This window comes from Canis lupus, chromosome 9 (assembly GCF_003254725.2).
Source record: "Canis lupus dingo isolate Sandy chromosome 9, ASM325472v2, whole genome shotgun sequence".
In the NCBI taxonomy this organism is placed as follows: Eukaryota; Metazoa; Chordata; class Mammalia; order Carnivora; family Canidae; genus Canis; species Canis lupus.
Window position 1 is genome coordinate 16,126,411 of NC_064251.1, and position 17,193 is coordinate 16,143,603.

A 17,193-nucleotide genomic window follows, 5' to 3' on the forward strand; every position below is an offset into this window, starting at 1 on the left:
GACAGACACAAGGAGAGGCAGAGACATAGGCAGAGGGAGAAGCAGTTTCCATGCAGGGAGCCCGATGTGGGACTCGATCCCAGGACTCTGGGATCACGACTTGAGCCAAAGGCAAACATGCAACCACTGAGCCACCCAGGTGCCCCTAGAGAAGAACTATTCTCAGTTGTCTGCAATAGACTGTTCTCCATAGGCGACCCAGGTAAAAGTGAGAGACAGACAGACAAATACCGAGATGGCAGCCATGTAGAGCAGGTATTCTTTAGCCACATTAAGAAATAAAGAACATTATTAAATGGTTTCACTCATACAGGGAATATAAGAAATAGTGAAAGGGATTATAGGGGAAAGGAAGGAAAATGAGTGGGAAAAATTAGAGAGGGTGACAAAACATGAGAGACACCTAACTCTGGAAAATGAATAAGGGGTAGTGGAAGGATACGTGGGTGGGGGGATGGTGTGACTGGATGACGGGCACTGAGGAGGGCACTTGATGGGATGAGTACTGGGTGTTACACTACATGTTGGCAAATCGAACTTCAATAAAAAAAAACCAGAAAAAACATTTATGGTGGCATCAACAACCAAAAGAAATAAAGAACATTAAAGATAGCCATATATATATATATATATATTAAATATCCTTTTTATGAATACTCATGTCACGTATTGGCAAATATGGCCAAAGAGTTTAAGTGGAATTTGAGCAATATCTATCAATTCTCCCTCTTCCACAGGGAGAAAATAGGTAAGGCTGAGTGAAAAAAACAGAGATATCTTGAAATCCTTCTCTCATTTGCACATAAAACCAGCAAGAGACAGGGTGTGTTCTTTCTTTGGACCTATGTTTTCCCCTGAGCTTTTCAGAATGCCTTCTTGATGCCAAACAGCATTTTAATTTTAACAGCCTATTATAAATAGGCTCATAAAAGTCACTTTTCTGTAGTGTTCAGTGGTATCCAAAATGCTCACCATCAACTGGCAGATGTATTATGTCTTTAAGCTCCTTTTCAGTGAGGTCCATGCCCATGTTTCCCAAAACTGCATCCACTTTACTGGAATCAATCTTCCCTCCTTATGGAAAGATATATATATATATATATACAGAAGTTAATGTCCCTCAAATGTGGGATAACCCCTACCTTAGGATCCTGAGGATTATGGTTATCATGTTCATCCAAAGGACCAAAGCCTGATGAGATCTTTACGAGAGGAGTGTCAAAAGTAAGAGTTAGAGCTTATTGTTTTAATTTTAGTCTTCATGTAAGTATACCCAGTATAGAATCTGAAGGTGATGGGATGACTTCTCAGAGAATTCTAGTAGAGGGATAATAATTCCTGTGTTTTGAACGACTATTGTCTCACTTTCATCATGTTTATTTTTACAGTTAACTTCTAGTTATGGTGTTATGGTAAGGGAGGCTGGTGTTCCATTACCACTTAAAATTTATTTATTTATTTATTTATTTATTTATTTATTTATTTATTTATTATTTTAAAAATATTTTATTTATTTATTCATGAGAGACACAGACAGAGAGGCAGAGACATAGGAAGAGGGTGAAGCAGGCTCCTCACAGGGAGTCCGATGCAAGACTTGATCCTTAGACCCTGGGATCATGCCCTGAGCTGAAGGAGGATGGATACTCAACCCCTGAGCCACTCAGGCATCCCTTAAAATTCAAGTTAAAGTAAAATAGTTTAAATGAAAATATTAATAAGAGCAAAAATAGTGTGTGGATTTGGCAGATATTATGAAGGTGGTATTGAGAACCTTGCTTAGACATGACCTTCCTCCTGGCCTGCTTCCTGTCTATCATTCAGTCTTAAGTTCCTTCAACTTCTTGAAGGCTCTTTAGAGCTCTCCTATGCTCTCTCTTTCTCTCTCTCTTTTGGCCTAAATGTCAGATTAGTAGTCTCTTGCTGCTGAGTAAACTAACTGATGAGGTGCTAACTTTCCCTTCACTTTTGCTGTGCAGCCTGGGCTCTGATTTCTTCTTCTGTCAAAGTTTGAGAAATCCAAAGAGATACATGGGAATTCTTTCCAAGTTACATCATAAGAAATGATATCCTAAAGAACATGTTAATCTATAAAAGAAACAAAAGTAGGTAATAATGTGTTAATAGGGTTGACAATTTAATTACAAGAAATTTGTAGAAATGCCAAACGTGATGATCTCAGATTGATTTGTGTTTTATTAAGTTTCCCCCTTACCTTTAAGAAAAGTTATACCATCCAGCAACTTCTTTGATAGACCTTTCCATCTGTAAGGAAAAGCACTGTTCAGGTCATAGAAACTTACAATGTGGAGTCTCATAGATGGTAAGAAAACAGCAATTTAAGTAAGACATTTTATGAACTACCGTAGAAATTTTCTGATTTAGTGGCAAATAATGAAATTATAGGGCATAGGGATACTGACATGCTACCATTCTGAAACATCTCTTTTCCTTTAATTTTGTGATATTTTCATTTTCCCTTATTATATTGCTCTTTCTTTTTCTCATTTATTCTGGCTTAAATTTCAGATCTTTTGATAGACTCAAAAGTTATAAAAGATATAATTATATAAAAGATATAATCAAACCCTGATGATAGGAGTCATGATGACATAATTGTTGATTCTCAAACTAAAGATTAAATGGCACAGGGTGCATGGGTGGCTCACTTGGTTAAGCATCTGCTCTTGGCTCAGGTCATGATCCCAGAGCGCTGGGATCAAGTCCTGAGTCAGGCTCCCTGCTCAGCCAGGAGTCAGCTTCTCCCTCTATCCCTCCCCTCCTGCTTGTGATCTTTCTCTCCCTCATGTTCTCTCTCTCTCAAGTAAATAAATAAAATCTTAAAAAAAGGATTAAATGGCACAGATAACCTTTTAAGATATAATAGGGTCTTTTATTTTATTTTTATTTTTTATTATTTTTAAAGATTTTATTCATTTGTTCATTAGAGACACACAGAGAAAGAGGCAGAGACATAGGCAGAGGGAGAAGCAGGCTGCCTGAAGGGAGCCCAATGTGGGACCCAATCCCAGGATCATGATCTGAGCCAAAGGGAGATGCTCAACCACTGAGCCACTCAGGCATCCCAAGATATAATAGAGTCATTTAAAATTATATAACATTGATCATAAGATTACTTCTGATAAGCAATAAGATGTAGACAATTTTAGAAATTTTTGCAATTTAATAATATGCTTCCCTGGATGACTATATTTTTATTTGAAATACTATCAACTGGCAGGTTTTTCACCAGTTGCAAGAGTTCCTTATCAGTGAGTTCTACTCCCATGTTTCCTAGAACCGTTCCTATGTCGTTGACATCAACAACTTCCTCTCCTTCAAAAGGATAGAAATAGTAATGTATGATTTTAAAGAACCATTTAATTATTCTAAAATAGATGAAATCTTCTAATACTGTTTAAGTATTAGCTCCAACTACTTAATGCATAATAAAGTCAAATGAATCTTGTTTCAGTATAGTTATGGCATAACACTGAAGTGTTTATTTCCATAACTTTAGCAATAATAGAGACAAAATACATTTGCATAATGCATTTCATAATTTTCTATTATGAGAGATTAATAATAGGTAATGAAACTTTAGTCTCTTTTTTTTACACTAACATATTTTCAGTAAATACCTTAATTTGGAAAAAAATGAGATCATAGGGCCTAACAAAATGTGGCACTGTGTTTTGTTGCTGAAACACTGACAAATCAAAGTCCAAGTCTAGGAAATCAAACTACAATCAGTTTATTAAAAAATAGCATAATTTAAAGGGAATAACAGGAAAGAATATACAATATGTATAAAGAATCAGAATCATATGTATTTGATAACTTCTTTCTTACCTGTAACAGCCTCCACTTTCCAACAGCATTTTCAGATCAACTCTCTTCTAGGCTATAAGACAAAGTTTAATCAGAGAAAAACAATAAAATGGACTCAGAGAAAAGATACATAGGACAAGAGGTCCTTTTTTTTTTTTTTTTTAGAAAGAAAAGTAAAAACCAAACTTTATTGTTGCTTTTTACCATTTGGTAACATTTTTACACACAGGCTTCGATCTTCAGAATACCCTGGATTCAGTAGAAAAACCTTTTAAATGAAGTTTTGTACAATAGAAACTTCTCAGCAGTCAAAATTTAGACTGTAAAAAAATACATGCAAAACATACTTTTCTGAAAACACTTAACTTTGAACAAAGCACCGAATTACACAAATGCAGAATGAAAACAGTATTTCAACTCCACCAAAAGCAGTCATCATAAAAGGTGTAAAAGTCACCTAACTTCACTAGGCACTGTTCACTTTTTAAACAGGAGACAATAAAAAATATTGTCCACAAACAATATCCCAACTTTAGGGCAGGTTTCAGAAAGTCTTCATCTTCATGCTTTAATAGCGACAAGGTGAGTACAATCGAGATCTAGAACGTGATCTGTATCCTCCACAACTATAGTAAGGAGAAGGTGACTGCCTTCTGTAAATCTTATCCCTATCTTGAGCAGCTCTCCATCCTCCTCCTCCTCCACCACCTCCTCTGTATGATCTGCTATGGTAGTCACGATCATCATAGCCTCGATCATATATCCTCTGTCATAGTAATCCCGACGGCGTGAGTTGCCATAGGTAGGTCTCCCCATGTAAATTCCTGGTGTTGGGGTATGTGGTCTTTTTGTTATAGAGAAATCAACTCTGATCCTACGTCCATCAAGCTCCAGTCCATTGGCATGCTCTTTTGCTTCCTTGGCATCATCTATATTTTCAAAATATACAAAGGCAAATCCTCTGGAACGCCTAGATTGCTGGTCATATCAATAGACACATCAGCAATGGGGCCATATTTAGAGAACACTTCTCTTAGATCTCTTAGATCTCTTTCTGTAGTGTACAAGCTCAATCCAAATACTCCAAGACAGCAGTTGGGGTCAGGATTTGCCCGATTCCCAACATGATGCCTGCGAGTAGACATGGGAGAGTGACTGTGGCTATGCCGTCTTCGGAATCTCGACTGTAAGACCTGCTACGGGATCGTCTATGGGAGCGGGACTGAGATCCTGATCTTGTATAATGCTTTCGAGAACTTCTTCTGGATCTAGACCTAGATTCAGATCTGGACCTGGACTTTGATCTGGAATGCCTGGAATCTTCCTTGGAGCGAGACCTTGCAGGGGTATGCCTTGCAGATTTCCCAGATCCATGAGCACTTCTACTTCTGGAAGCAGAACGGGATTCTCGCTCGCTGTAGTTCTGCTCGCCGCTGTCGCTCATGACTCCTAGCTGCCGTTGACGCTGGACGGGCTTCAATTGAAGCTGCCAACCTCTGGCGCCTTCTGTATAGAGGCTCCGCCGCAGCCTCACAGAACGCACGGGCTCCCAAGCCCCGAGTACCGAAGCGCTCCGCACCGCCTCCGCATGGGCTCTCCAAAAGGTCCTTTTTATCTAAGATTTATTGTTCCAGAAGATGACCAAGGAAAATAAGTTCGTTTACAACGAGAACCAAGGTTGTATTAAATAATAAAAATGAAAATTGTAATAATAAGTTCATTTCATATAATATTTAAGAAAATTCAGGTTATAATGATAACTATTGCAATAGTTATTCTGTAGGATATAGAATAATTCTTTGAAGAGCAATGAATCAATACTAACTTTTACAAATGTGTTGAGATGTTATTTTTCTGAGAAAGGTTATTGTATCCTATTGAACTTTGAAACATCCTATTGAACTTTGAAACAAGATATATAAAAATAACTATTACAAAAATGATTGACTTTTTCCTGAGGGTTCCTTTAAATCTTTTGAAATCCATTATCAGTGTATGTTGAATGTCCTATCTCATTATTCATATAGAATTTTTCTTCTTCAATTATTAAATGTTCTAAATCTGCCAGGTCCACATTTGTTAGTGGCTTTGTGTGATTTGGGCAGTCCTTCAACCTTACTTTTACTTATTTATTGAAATTTTGGATCTTTCTCAATATTCGCAAGGATTGTAATTTTGTATTACCACGTGTTGATGCAAAGGGCAGACAGAGACTAGTGTTAAGCAGCAAGTTGATGTTTGAAAGGAGCTAATTACTTATGTGGTCAATTTAGTGATTCCCTAAACCTAATTGGTGGATAAGAACACAGCCAAAATCCTATCATTTTACCACATCACTTATATTCATATTAACTTAAAAACAAAATAAATTAGGTTAAAAAATTAGAATTTAAAACAGACTTTGTGTAACAAATTAAAAAATATATAAGCATATGAAGAAAAGGTAAATGTCCCTTCTTTTACCTCTCCTCAGTGTCATTACTACTCCTTACCATTACTAACAGTTTTGTGTATATTTTCCCAGACGTTCCTTTGCTTATAAAGGTATAATATATATATTTTAAATTAATAATACTATACATATTATTCTCTTAACTTTTTTTTGTTAATAGAACAAAAGAAAGCATCTCAAAATTCATGAACAGAGAAATGAGGAATGGGTGAATGGACTGGGTTATACCCTTGGTTGATGTCAGTGATATTTGGATTAGTGAGAAAAAACATGTTGCAGATCCTATTTTTGTAAAACCAGACAACAAGAACTCCTCCCCTTCTCACTAGCACCCATCTCTACTCTGAGATGTATAAAGAAATAGATTACAGGTTTTAAAGCAACAAAAATGAACAGCCTTTTTTCCCTTGAGTTCTTCTGAAAGCTCAAATGGCTTTGGGCAACAAATAATTTAAACCTTTGAAACAGTCATAATTAATCTTGCAAGCTCAACATCTGTTTAAAAATCACATTGTTTTTCACAGTGCTCACCACTAAGAAGATCCTTCATCAGATCAAGTTCCTCTTCTGTAAGCTTGACCTCTATGGCTTCTAAAACAGGATTCATCAACCTTCCCTCCTTGAAAACATGAAAGGAAAAGGAAAAAAATGGAATGATTATAAAATATTTAGAAAAATTCATAAACACGAATTATTATTTTCAACTATAGGCATTACTGTTTTTACCCAGATTTTTTTGAGATATAATTGACATATAATATAAGTTTAAGGTGATGTAATTATTTTGATATATGTATACTGCAAAATCATTACCACATAAAGTTAGTTAGCACATCCACCATCTCATATAGTTATATTTATGTGTGTGTGTGTGTGTGTGTGGTGAGGTCAGTTAAGGTTTACTCTTTTAGTGTTTTCCACAGTGTTGTCAACTATAGTCACTATGTTGTACATTATATCTCCAGAACTAACTCCTCTTATAGCTGGAAGTTTGTATCCTTTGACCACCTTCGCCCATTCCTTTCCCCATCCCCCTGCTTCTGGCAACTACCAGTCAGCTCTGTTTCTATGAGTTTGATTTTTTTTTAGATTCTACATTATAAGTGATATCATATACTGTTTTTTTTCTGTCTGACTTATTTCACTTAGCATAGTGCCCTCAAGGTTCATCCATGTTGCTGTAAATAGCAGGACTTCCTTCTTTTATTTTTTTTAAAGCTGAATAATATTCTATTATTTATGTATGTATGTGTGTGTGTAAGTGTGTACATACACGTCCTATTTTCTTTATTCATTCATCTGTGCATAGACACATTGTTTCTGTGTCTTGGTATTATAAATAATGCTCCAATGAACATGGGGGTACAAATATCTCTTTAAGATAGTACTAGTTGTTACTGTTACATAAATATACACTGCTAAAAGAGAATGGCTTTATAGTCTAGTATAACTGCTAAACTTTTCTTTTTTTTAAAATTTTTATTTATTATTTATGATAGTCACAGAGAGAGAGAGAGAGGCAGAGACACAGGCAGAGGGAGAAGCAGGCTCCATGCACTGGGAGCCCAACGTGGGATTCGATCCCGGGTCTCCAGGATTGCGCCCTGGGACGAAGGCAGGCGCCAAACCGCTGCGCCACCCAGGGATCCCTAAAATTTTCAAACAAAGAACAAAACTACAATAGATCTGCACAATTCTTTGCAAGCAAAGTTACAATTTAAGAGTTAAAAGTTAGAATTTGTTTCCTTGAATGTTAAACATATGGGCCTAGGAAAAAGTTAGGTGGGACAGGGCTATACAATTGCAACTAAAGAGCACTAATCAATAATCTCCACAAAGAAATAGAGATTGTATGTGTTTCCTATTCTTATTCTCGGATTGTTTTCTCTGCTGCTGCTCACATTTTGGAATAAATGCTAAACCTTCCTCTCTCCTCCCTCCCTTCCTCCCTCCCTACCCTTCTTTCTTTGCTTCCTTTCTTCCCTCCTATCTTTATTTCTGTTCATATCTTACTTTAGAGAAATATTGAAAAGTGCAAACCAGTGGAGAGCTTTCATCTAACATAAAGTAAGGGTTATTACTAAAAAACCCCACAGATGTGATACAAGCAGCAAAATAATGTGTTATATTCTATTGATATAAATTGAATGCTAATAAGGAGAGAGCCCAAATGTCCTTCAACTGATGAATGGAAAAAGAAGATGTGGTATGCATATATGTGTATACAGATGTATACACACACACACAATGGGTTATGACTCAGCCATCAAAAAGAATGAAATCTTGCCATTTGCAATGATGTGGATGGAACCAGAGTGTATTATGCTAAATGAAGTAAGTCAGTCAGAGAAATAAAAATATTTCATGATTTTACTCTTATGTGGAATTAAGAAACAAAACATGAACACAGGGGAAAGAGAAGGAAAAATAAAATAAGATGAAAAGAGAGAGGGAGCCAAACCATAAGAAACTCTTAAAGATAGAGAGAGGGTTGCTGGAGGGGAGGTGGGTTGGGGGATGAACTAAATCGGTGATGGGGATTCAGGAAGGCACGGGATATAATGAGCACTAGGTATTATATGTAAGTGATGAATCACTACATTCACTCCTGAAACTAATAATATACTACATGTTAACTAACTTGAATTTAAATAAAAATTTAAAAACTTAACGCTTAAGGATATTTCATATGCCTCCTCTTCGCACTTCTTACTCACTTTTATTATAAAAATCTCACATCCTTCAGCAACCTGTTTTGAAACACCTTTTCATGAGCTATAAGAAAAAGGTACAATTCAGATCTCTAGAAAATTGATATGAAGACTCCCCAAAACATTACCAATTATGTGATTGTAGAAAGATATATTTCAATGATTTGCTATAAAAATAATCTATTTTATAGTTGTACAAACTGGACATTTAAAAATATAAGTATTTTCAACAGTGACAAACTTACCTATTCTTTGGAATTAGAGACATTTTTTTCCTATTGCTATGACTATGCCTCCACCCTGTTTGTATCACTTTCAGTTCTTACCTAGAGTATTGAAATAGTCTCCTAATTAATTTCTCCGCTTCCCACCTTCTCCTTTTCAGTTATTTATTTATTTATTTATTTATTTATTTATTTAAGTTCAATTTGCCAACATATAGCATAACAACCAGTGCTCCCACCAAGTGCTCCCCTCAATGCCCATCACCCAGTCACTCCAACCCTCCGCCCACCTCCCATTCCACTACCCCTTGTTCATTTGCCAGAGTTAGGTGTAGAGACATTTGTTAAAGTCTCTTATGGTGCAATTCTCAAAAACACATTAAAATGTTTCTTTCTTTTTATTCCACAGATGTTCCATTTCTCCATTACTTTTCATTGTCCTTGTTGCAAAACTAATGCTGATCTGAGGGAGTAGTATTAGTCACCTAGACAACTATACAGCAATGTAGTGATGTCTCAAATTGTGTTTGAAGAAGTAATGATAGAATTTCTTTTCAAGTCAGATGTGACTTTATATTAATTTATGGCATTTTAAAGACAAAACTGTACTGTTAAAATATTGAGAATGGCTCACACTGACCCATAAAATCAAGTTCCCTGGAAGGCATGTTGGCATTTATATGGCATTTATTTACTTACCATCAATGGGCAGTGTTTTCAGCAGTTGCTTGTACTCCTTATCTGCAAGCTCAATCCCCATGTCTTTCAGAATATCTTGTAGGTCACTAGAATCAATCTTTTCTCCTTTGAAAAGATGGAATAGTTATAAGTTAAAATACCAAGGGATGTTCTAATTATTTAAAATCATCTAAACATATATTTTTGCTGCTCTAGTCTTTTTATAATACCAGAATGAAAAGGAAAAGGCAAAGTTAAGGATTTTCTGATAAAAAGAATCAAATGGTAAATAAAAATCAGAATTTGTCCCTTAATGTTAATAAATAGATTGTATTCTTAACACTGAGAATCATACCACATAGTGCAGAAGCAAATCTGGTCATATAATTATTCAGAAATAAGGTCAAGAGATGGTTAGTATAATATAATACACAATTAACAAACTATGACATATTTTACTGAATTTTGTTAACTCTATGTGATTAGCTATTGGCAATGGACTCACTATTTTTGGGTTCTACCCTGTTTTAACTGTGTCCATCTTGTTTTTGGGTTTATAAGTACCAGCCAGATACTTTCATTGAAAAAAAGCATCAGGTGCCTTGGTGGCTCAGTGGTTGAGTGTCTGCCTTTGGCTCAGGGCATGATCCTGGGGTCCTGGGATCGAGTCCTACATTGGGCTCCCCACAGAGAGTCTGCTTCTCCCTCTGCCTATGTTTCTGCCTTTCTCTCTCTCTGTGTCTCTCATGAATAAATAAATAAATCTTTAAAAAAAAGCATCAAAGAATATAAGACTTCTTATGAGGAAATTATCTTTTATTTTACTTATAAACCTAGGTAATATTAGATTGAACTGCCGATCAGTAGATACAAATATTAATTAAAATGAATATTGAAAATACGTGAATTTATAAGTCACTAATACAATTTATAGAGAAAATGCTATTAAAATTTTAATGTAAGTCATGATTTACTGCAAATCATTTATAACAAATTCTTACCTGTAAAAGCTTTTACTTCATCCTTCAAAGTTTTCAGAGCAACTTTCTTATCAACTGTAACAAAAGAAACTGTAACTTTAAGCTCATAAAATGATCACATTTGAGGTAAAATAGCATAAGAACATTCTTTTCCCCTTCAGATTATAACAGCACTTGTGTCCCAGGCATTTTATTAAGCACTTTAAATAGTCATTCAACAAATGTTTACTCAGAATATGTGATGAGCATAGAGTAGAAGAAAAAATTTAATATATTAAAATATATTTATTTAAAAAATGTAAATTTGACCTTCTATTTAATAAAATATCAACTCGAACTTGATAATGAAAAGATGGGATTCAAACGTGGCTATCTTGTTTTCAGAATTTGGAAGACTCTTCTAGTGACAATGCCACCTGTGTCCAACTTCTACATTCCTAACTTCTTTGTCAGTGTTATTGCCTCATCTCCAATCTTGACATCTGCATAAAAAATTCTGTATTCCATTCCTTTCATTGCTAAAGGTACATAAAACCTAAAGCTCAAAACCCAATGGTAAAAAAACAAAACAAAACAAAACAAAACAAACAAACAAAAACAAAAAACCAATGGTATCTCATATGCTCACCACTGACTGGCAGATTTTGTTTCAGATCTTCAAGTTCCTTGTTAGTGAGATTGATTCCCATGTTGCCTAGAATGGTTTCCAGGTTCTTGATGTCAAACTTCCTTTAATCAAAAAGAGAAAGGCCTGTGAGGAAAATTTAGTTACTAAAAAGGTTATTAATTTAAAAATTTTTTTTAGAGAATATGGGTCTATCAAGAAATAAAACTAAAATTTTATTACTAAAATATGAATATCACAAAGTCCAACTCTAGACAAATATTTATAATAAGGAGTATACTAACAGAATCAACATGGCAATTAATTATATGTTTATAGTGACTTTGCATTCACCTGTAATAGCTTTCACTACTTCCATCAAATTAGGCAGATCAACATTCCCATTTGCTATGTAAGTCCAAAAGAGACATATAATCAATGACATTAGCTTAGAAAAAGATATAAATTATTCATATAGAATAATAAAGTCCAGCTAAATTTGACTCACCTAATTTTAATTGACATTCCTTCAAATAGAAGAGAAACAGATGCCCTAGTGCTAATTTCTAGTACTCACCATCAACTTGTAGTTGTCCTGACAATTCAGCAAGCTCCTCTTCTGTGAGCTTCATTCCCATATTTTCCAAGCTAGTATGGAGGTTATTCTTTTTAATCTTCCCATCTTAGGAAAGTGACAGTAAAGAAACATTTGAAAAAAAGTTCTATATAGCAAAACTAAAAAAATATTTTTAGTAAAACTATTAACTTTAATAGTTTAATATATTATAAAAAACAAAAGAGACAAAAGATAAAATATATTTCATGCCTCCGTTATCATTACATCTCAACAAGACTGAAACCCCAAATAGACTTGTCCACTTGAAGAACCAAAGAGAAAGTCAAGAAAGTCAGAATTAGAATTGTATTTCCTTTCATCTATTTTTGTTGAGAAACCTACATAATAAAACAGGGTTAAGGGGCTTGAACAAATAGAACTGCAGACAACTAACTCAATTACTCAGCACAACAAGTAGTAGTAAATTTTTTTTTTAACTGACTTGACATATTAGTTAACATTGTAGCTGACCATTGCTCTTCAGTAATGACCAGCATTTTTTGTTTGTATTTGCTAGGGTTGATTTCTCTTTCTGAGAAAAAGCTGAAAAGAAATCTAAGAGGATACTAGACTTTCTGCCAGGAGAAAGTGTATATTAACAGCAGATAAAATGTAGTTATGCTGAAAGAATCATAAGTGAAAACTTATATGGGGCCAAGATTCATGCTTGGATGACATATCTGGAGAACCTAAATAACATGCCTTATAATTTTGTTTCTTACTTACCTTTGAGAGACTTCATAGCCTTCAGTAATCTATTACGATATAACTTTCCATTAGCTGTAAGAAAAGTCATAATCCATGTAATGGTAGAATGAATATGAGATTCACAAGAAGAGCATGAATGGAATAATTTCAGAAACAGAAATTGTAGCCTTTTAACAACATATATAAATCAATTGTATTTCTATACTGTCGCAAAAAGCAAACAAAAAAGGAAACTAAAAAAGCAATTCCATTTACAAGAGCATCAAAAAGAATAAAATGCTTAAGAATAAATTTAACAAAAGAAGTACAAAACCTAAACTTTGGAAACTATAAAACATTGTGGATGACCTCAATAAATGAAAAGATATCCTATGTTTATGGATTGGAAAACTTAATATTGTGAATATGGCAATGCTCCCCAAATTGATCCATGGATTCAATGCAATTTTATAAAAAATTCTAGCTGGTTTGTTTGCAGAAATTGATGAGCCAATCCCAATATTCATATGGTAAAGCTGGAGCCCCAAATAGAAAAAATAATCTTGGGGGATCCCTGGGTGGCGCAGCGGTTTGGCGCCTGCCTTTGGCCCAGGGCGTGATCCTGGAGACCCGGGATCAAGTCCCACGTCGGGCTCCCGGTGCATGGAGCCTGCTTCTCCCTCTGCCTGTGTCTCTGCCTCTCTCTCTCTCTCTCTCTCTCTCTGTGACTATCATAAATAAATAAAAATTAAAAAAAATAATCTTGAAAAGGAAAATGAAGTGGGGGGCTCACACTTTTCTTTCTTCCTTTTTTTTTTTTAAGATTTATTTATTTGAGAGAAGAGCATGTATGCTCACAAGTGTGCATGGGGCGAGGGGCACAGGCAGAGGTAAAGAATCTCAGGCAGACTCCCTGCTGAGTGCAGGGCCTCATACAAGGCTCAATCCCATAACCCATGAGATCATGATTTGAGTTGAAACCAACAGTTGTACACTTAACCAACTGAGCCACCCAGGCATCCCTCACACTTGTCAGTTTAAAAACTACAAAATGACAGGAATCAAGACAGTGCGGTACAGGCATAGAACTAGATATGTAGATCAATCAAAAAATAGAATTTAGGTCCAAAAATAAACCTTCCAATTTATAGTCAATTGATTTTTGACAAGGCTATCAGCACTATTCAATGAAGAAAGAAGGGTCTTTTCAGCAAATGGTGCTAGGACAACTGGATATTCATGTGCAAAGAGAATATTTCTTTGGATCCCTAACCCACACCATATACAAAAATTAACTCAAGATGGGGCACCAGGGTGGCTCAGTCAGTTAAGTGTCTGACTCTTGATTTTGGCTGGGGTTATGATCTCAGGGTCATGGGACTGAGCCCCACATAGGGCTTCATGCTGGGTGTGGAGCCAGCTTGGGATTCTCTCTCCCTCTCCCGCTGCCCCTGCTTGCACTCTCTCTCTCTCTCTGTAAAATATAAAAATAAAAAATAAAAAATTAATTCAAGACAGATCAAAGACCTAATTACAAGTGTTAAAACTATAAAAATGTTAGAAGAAAACACAGCAGTAAATTTGCTTAACCTTAGATTAGACAATGGTTTTTTTTATATATGACACCCAAAGCACAAAAGAAAAAAATTATAATCTGGACATCATCAAAATTAAAAACTTTTGCGCATCAAGGAATACTATCGAGAAAGTAAAAAAGATAATTCACAGAATGTGAGAAAACTTTTGCAAACATATATTTGATAAGGAACTTGTATCTAGAATATATAAAAAACTCCTATGATTCAATAATAAAGACAACCAAATTAAAAATGTACAAGGGATATGGAAAGATTTTTCTCCAGAAGAGATATACATTTAACCAATGTGCACATGATGAGGTGCTTAACATCATTAGCCATCATGAAAATCAAAACCAGAATAACATACTACCTTACACTCACCATAATATAATCAAAGGGCAAATAACAAGTGTCAACTAGGAAGTGTAGAAATTGGAACTCTGATACACTGCTGGTGGAAATGTAAAGTAGGGTAGCCGCTTTGGAAAACAGCCTGGCTTCCTCAAAAGGTTAAACATAGTTATCATATGACCCAACAATTTTACTCTTAAGGTGTATACCCAAGACAAAAGAAAATGTGTATCCATGAAAAAACTTGTACATGAATGTTCAGAGGAGTATAATTCATAATAGATAGGATGTGGAAACCATTCAAATGTCCACTAACCAAAAATGGATAAATAAAATGTGGTATATCCATATAATAGCATATTATTCAGCAGTGAAAAGAAACAAAGTGCAGCTGACCTTTGAAAAACAGGGGTTTGAACTGTACAGGTCCATCATACATGGAATTTTTATAGTACTGTAAATGTATTTTTCTTCCTTATGATTTCCTTTTTTAAAAAAAGATTTTTATTTAGAGAAAAAGAGTACGAGCAGAGGGAGTGTGAAAGGGCAGAGGCAGAGGGAAAGAGTCTCAAGCAGACTGTGTTGAGCTTGGAGCTTGATGTGGGGCTCAGTCCCAGGACTGTGAGATCATGACCTGAGCTGTAATCAAGAGTTGGAGGCTTAACAGACTGAGCCACCCAGGTGCCCCTCTCTTCCTTATGATTTTCTTAATAACACTTTCTTTTCTCTAGCTTACCTATTGTAAGAATAGGGTATACAATATAGATAGCTTACAAAATATATATTGACTGTTTATATTATCAGTAAGTCTTTTGGTCAACAGTAGGCAATTAGTAGTTAAGTTTTCGGAGAGTCAAAAGTTTTACACGGATTTTTGACTGCACAGGGAGTCAGTGCTCCTAACCCCCAGGTTGTTCAAAGGTCAACTGTATTAACACATAACAGAACAAGGATGAACCTTGAAAACATGCTAAGTGAAACTAGTCACAAAGGACTACATATTGTATGATTCCATTTATGTGGAAATTTCAGAATAGGAAAATTGTGGAGATAGAAAATAGATTACTGGTTGCTCAGAGCTGAGGGGATGGAGAAATTGGGAGGTGGTTATCAATGGATATGGGGTACTTTTCTGGGATAATAAAAATATTCTAAAATTGATCATGGTGAAGAATGCACAACTTTGTAAATATATTAGAATTCACTGAATTGTTTACTTTATTGGGTTAATTGATATGGTATGTGGATGATATCTCAGTAATGCTGTTTAAAATGTTTTACCCAAAGTTTTCATTTTTATATAACAATAAAATTAAGGAAGAGAAGCCTTTTTCAATATGATAAACTTGTCTCATTGAGTGGGCTTACTGTACTGTATAAATATGTCTTCCTTTTCTTTTTAATTCTGACTTTTATCTTTATTTCTTCCACTAATCTCTTACCTCTTTTTACTTCTTATGGTACAAGCTGTGAAGGACAATAGTAGGCATTTGTTAGCTTTCATGGCAATTTATATATGAGGAATTGCTCGGCTTCTAAAATAAACTCTAAATGAAACTTACAGTTTTATATGTAGCTTACATTTTAGTTTTAAAAAATGTTCTATCATGTTTTAGAAAAAAATTAAAATTTTCATACAGATCTACAAAAATCCAAGTTCCCTGGAAGCTCCATAGACACTTGTATGACTCACCATCGATTGGCAGTATTTTTAGCTGTTTTTCTAGTTCCTTATCTGTAAGCTCAATTCTGAGATTTCCCAGAACATTTTTTTAGAGCACTTGAGTCAATCTTCTCACCTTTGAAAATAAGAAATTTGGTACACATTTTCATTTTACATAGCAGTAGTTATTTCTAATGAAAACATTATTTTAGGATAATTAATATCTCATTTTCAGATTGAAGATTAAAGTAAAAATAAAACATTTTCAAATACAGAATCAATGTAGATGTTAGGTCAAATTTATTTCCTTAATTTGAACAAGAAAGTTTCTTCTAAAATCGGGAACTACTTTTGGAATAAAATTTGATCTAATAATTAAAAAAATAGATGCTTACATGAATTTTTCTTTGAAAAAGTCTTTATTTTTATTTATTTTATTAAAGATTTTATTTATTTATGAGAGACATAGAGAGAGGCAGAGACACAGGCAAGAAGGAGAAGCAGGCTTCATGCAGGGAGCCCAACGCGGGACTCAATCTTGGGTCTCCAGGATCATGCCCTGGGTTGAAGGTGGCACTAAACCACTGAGTCACCCGGGCTGCCCAAAAAAGTATTTTAATTAAAAAAATAAGAATTATATGATAAATACAATGAAGACATTACCTCAATCAATTTTATGCTTCATTTTCTGATTTGCTGTGTCATTCTACACTGTAGTTATTAAACACTGGTGAAGTGAATTATATTATTAATATAAACAACAGAGATTACAGAACTTGAAAGCAAGAAATAGTATGGTGATTTCATTGCAAAAAC

At 34.8% G+C, this 17,193-nt stretch overlaps 1 protein-coding gene and 1 pseudogene across 1 annotated transcript in view; both read right to left on the reverse strand.

Moving 5' to 3' along the window:
* Nucleotides 1-4,000: 4,000 nt before the first annotated feature.
* LOC112652934 (transformer-2 protein homolog beta-like) lies at nt 4,001-17,108 on the reverse strand (annotated as a pseudogene).
* LOC112652935 (uncharacterized) overlaps nt 16,520-17,193 on the reverse strand; it is a 31,890-nt gene continuing 31,216 nt past the window's right edge. The window contains exon 17 of the mRNA XM_049114620.1: nt 16,520-16,975. The gene's annotated coding sequence lies outside the window, so the exon portion shown is untranslated. The remainder of the gene's footprint in view (nt 16,976-17,193) is intronic.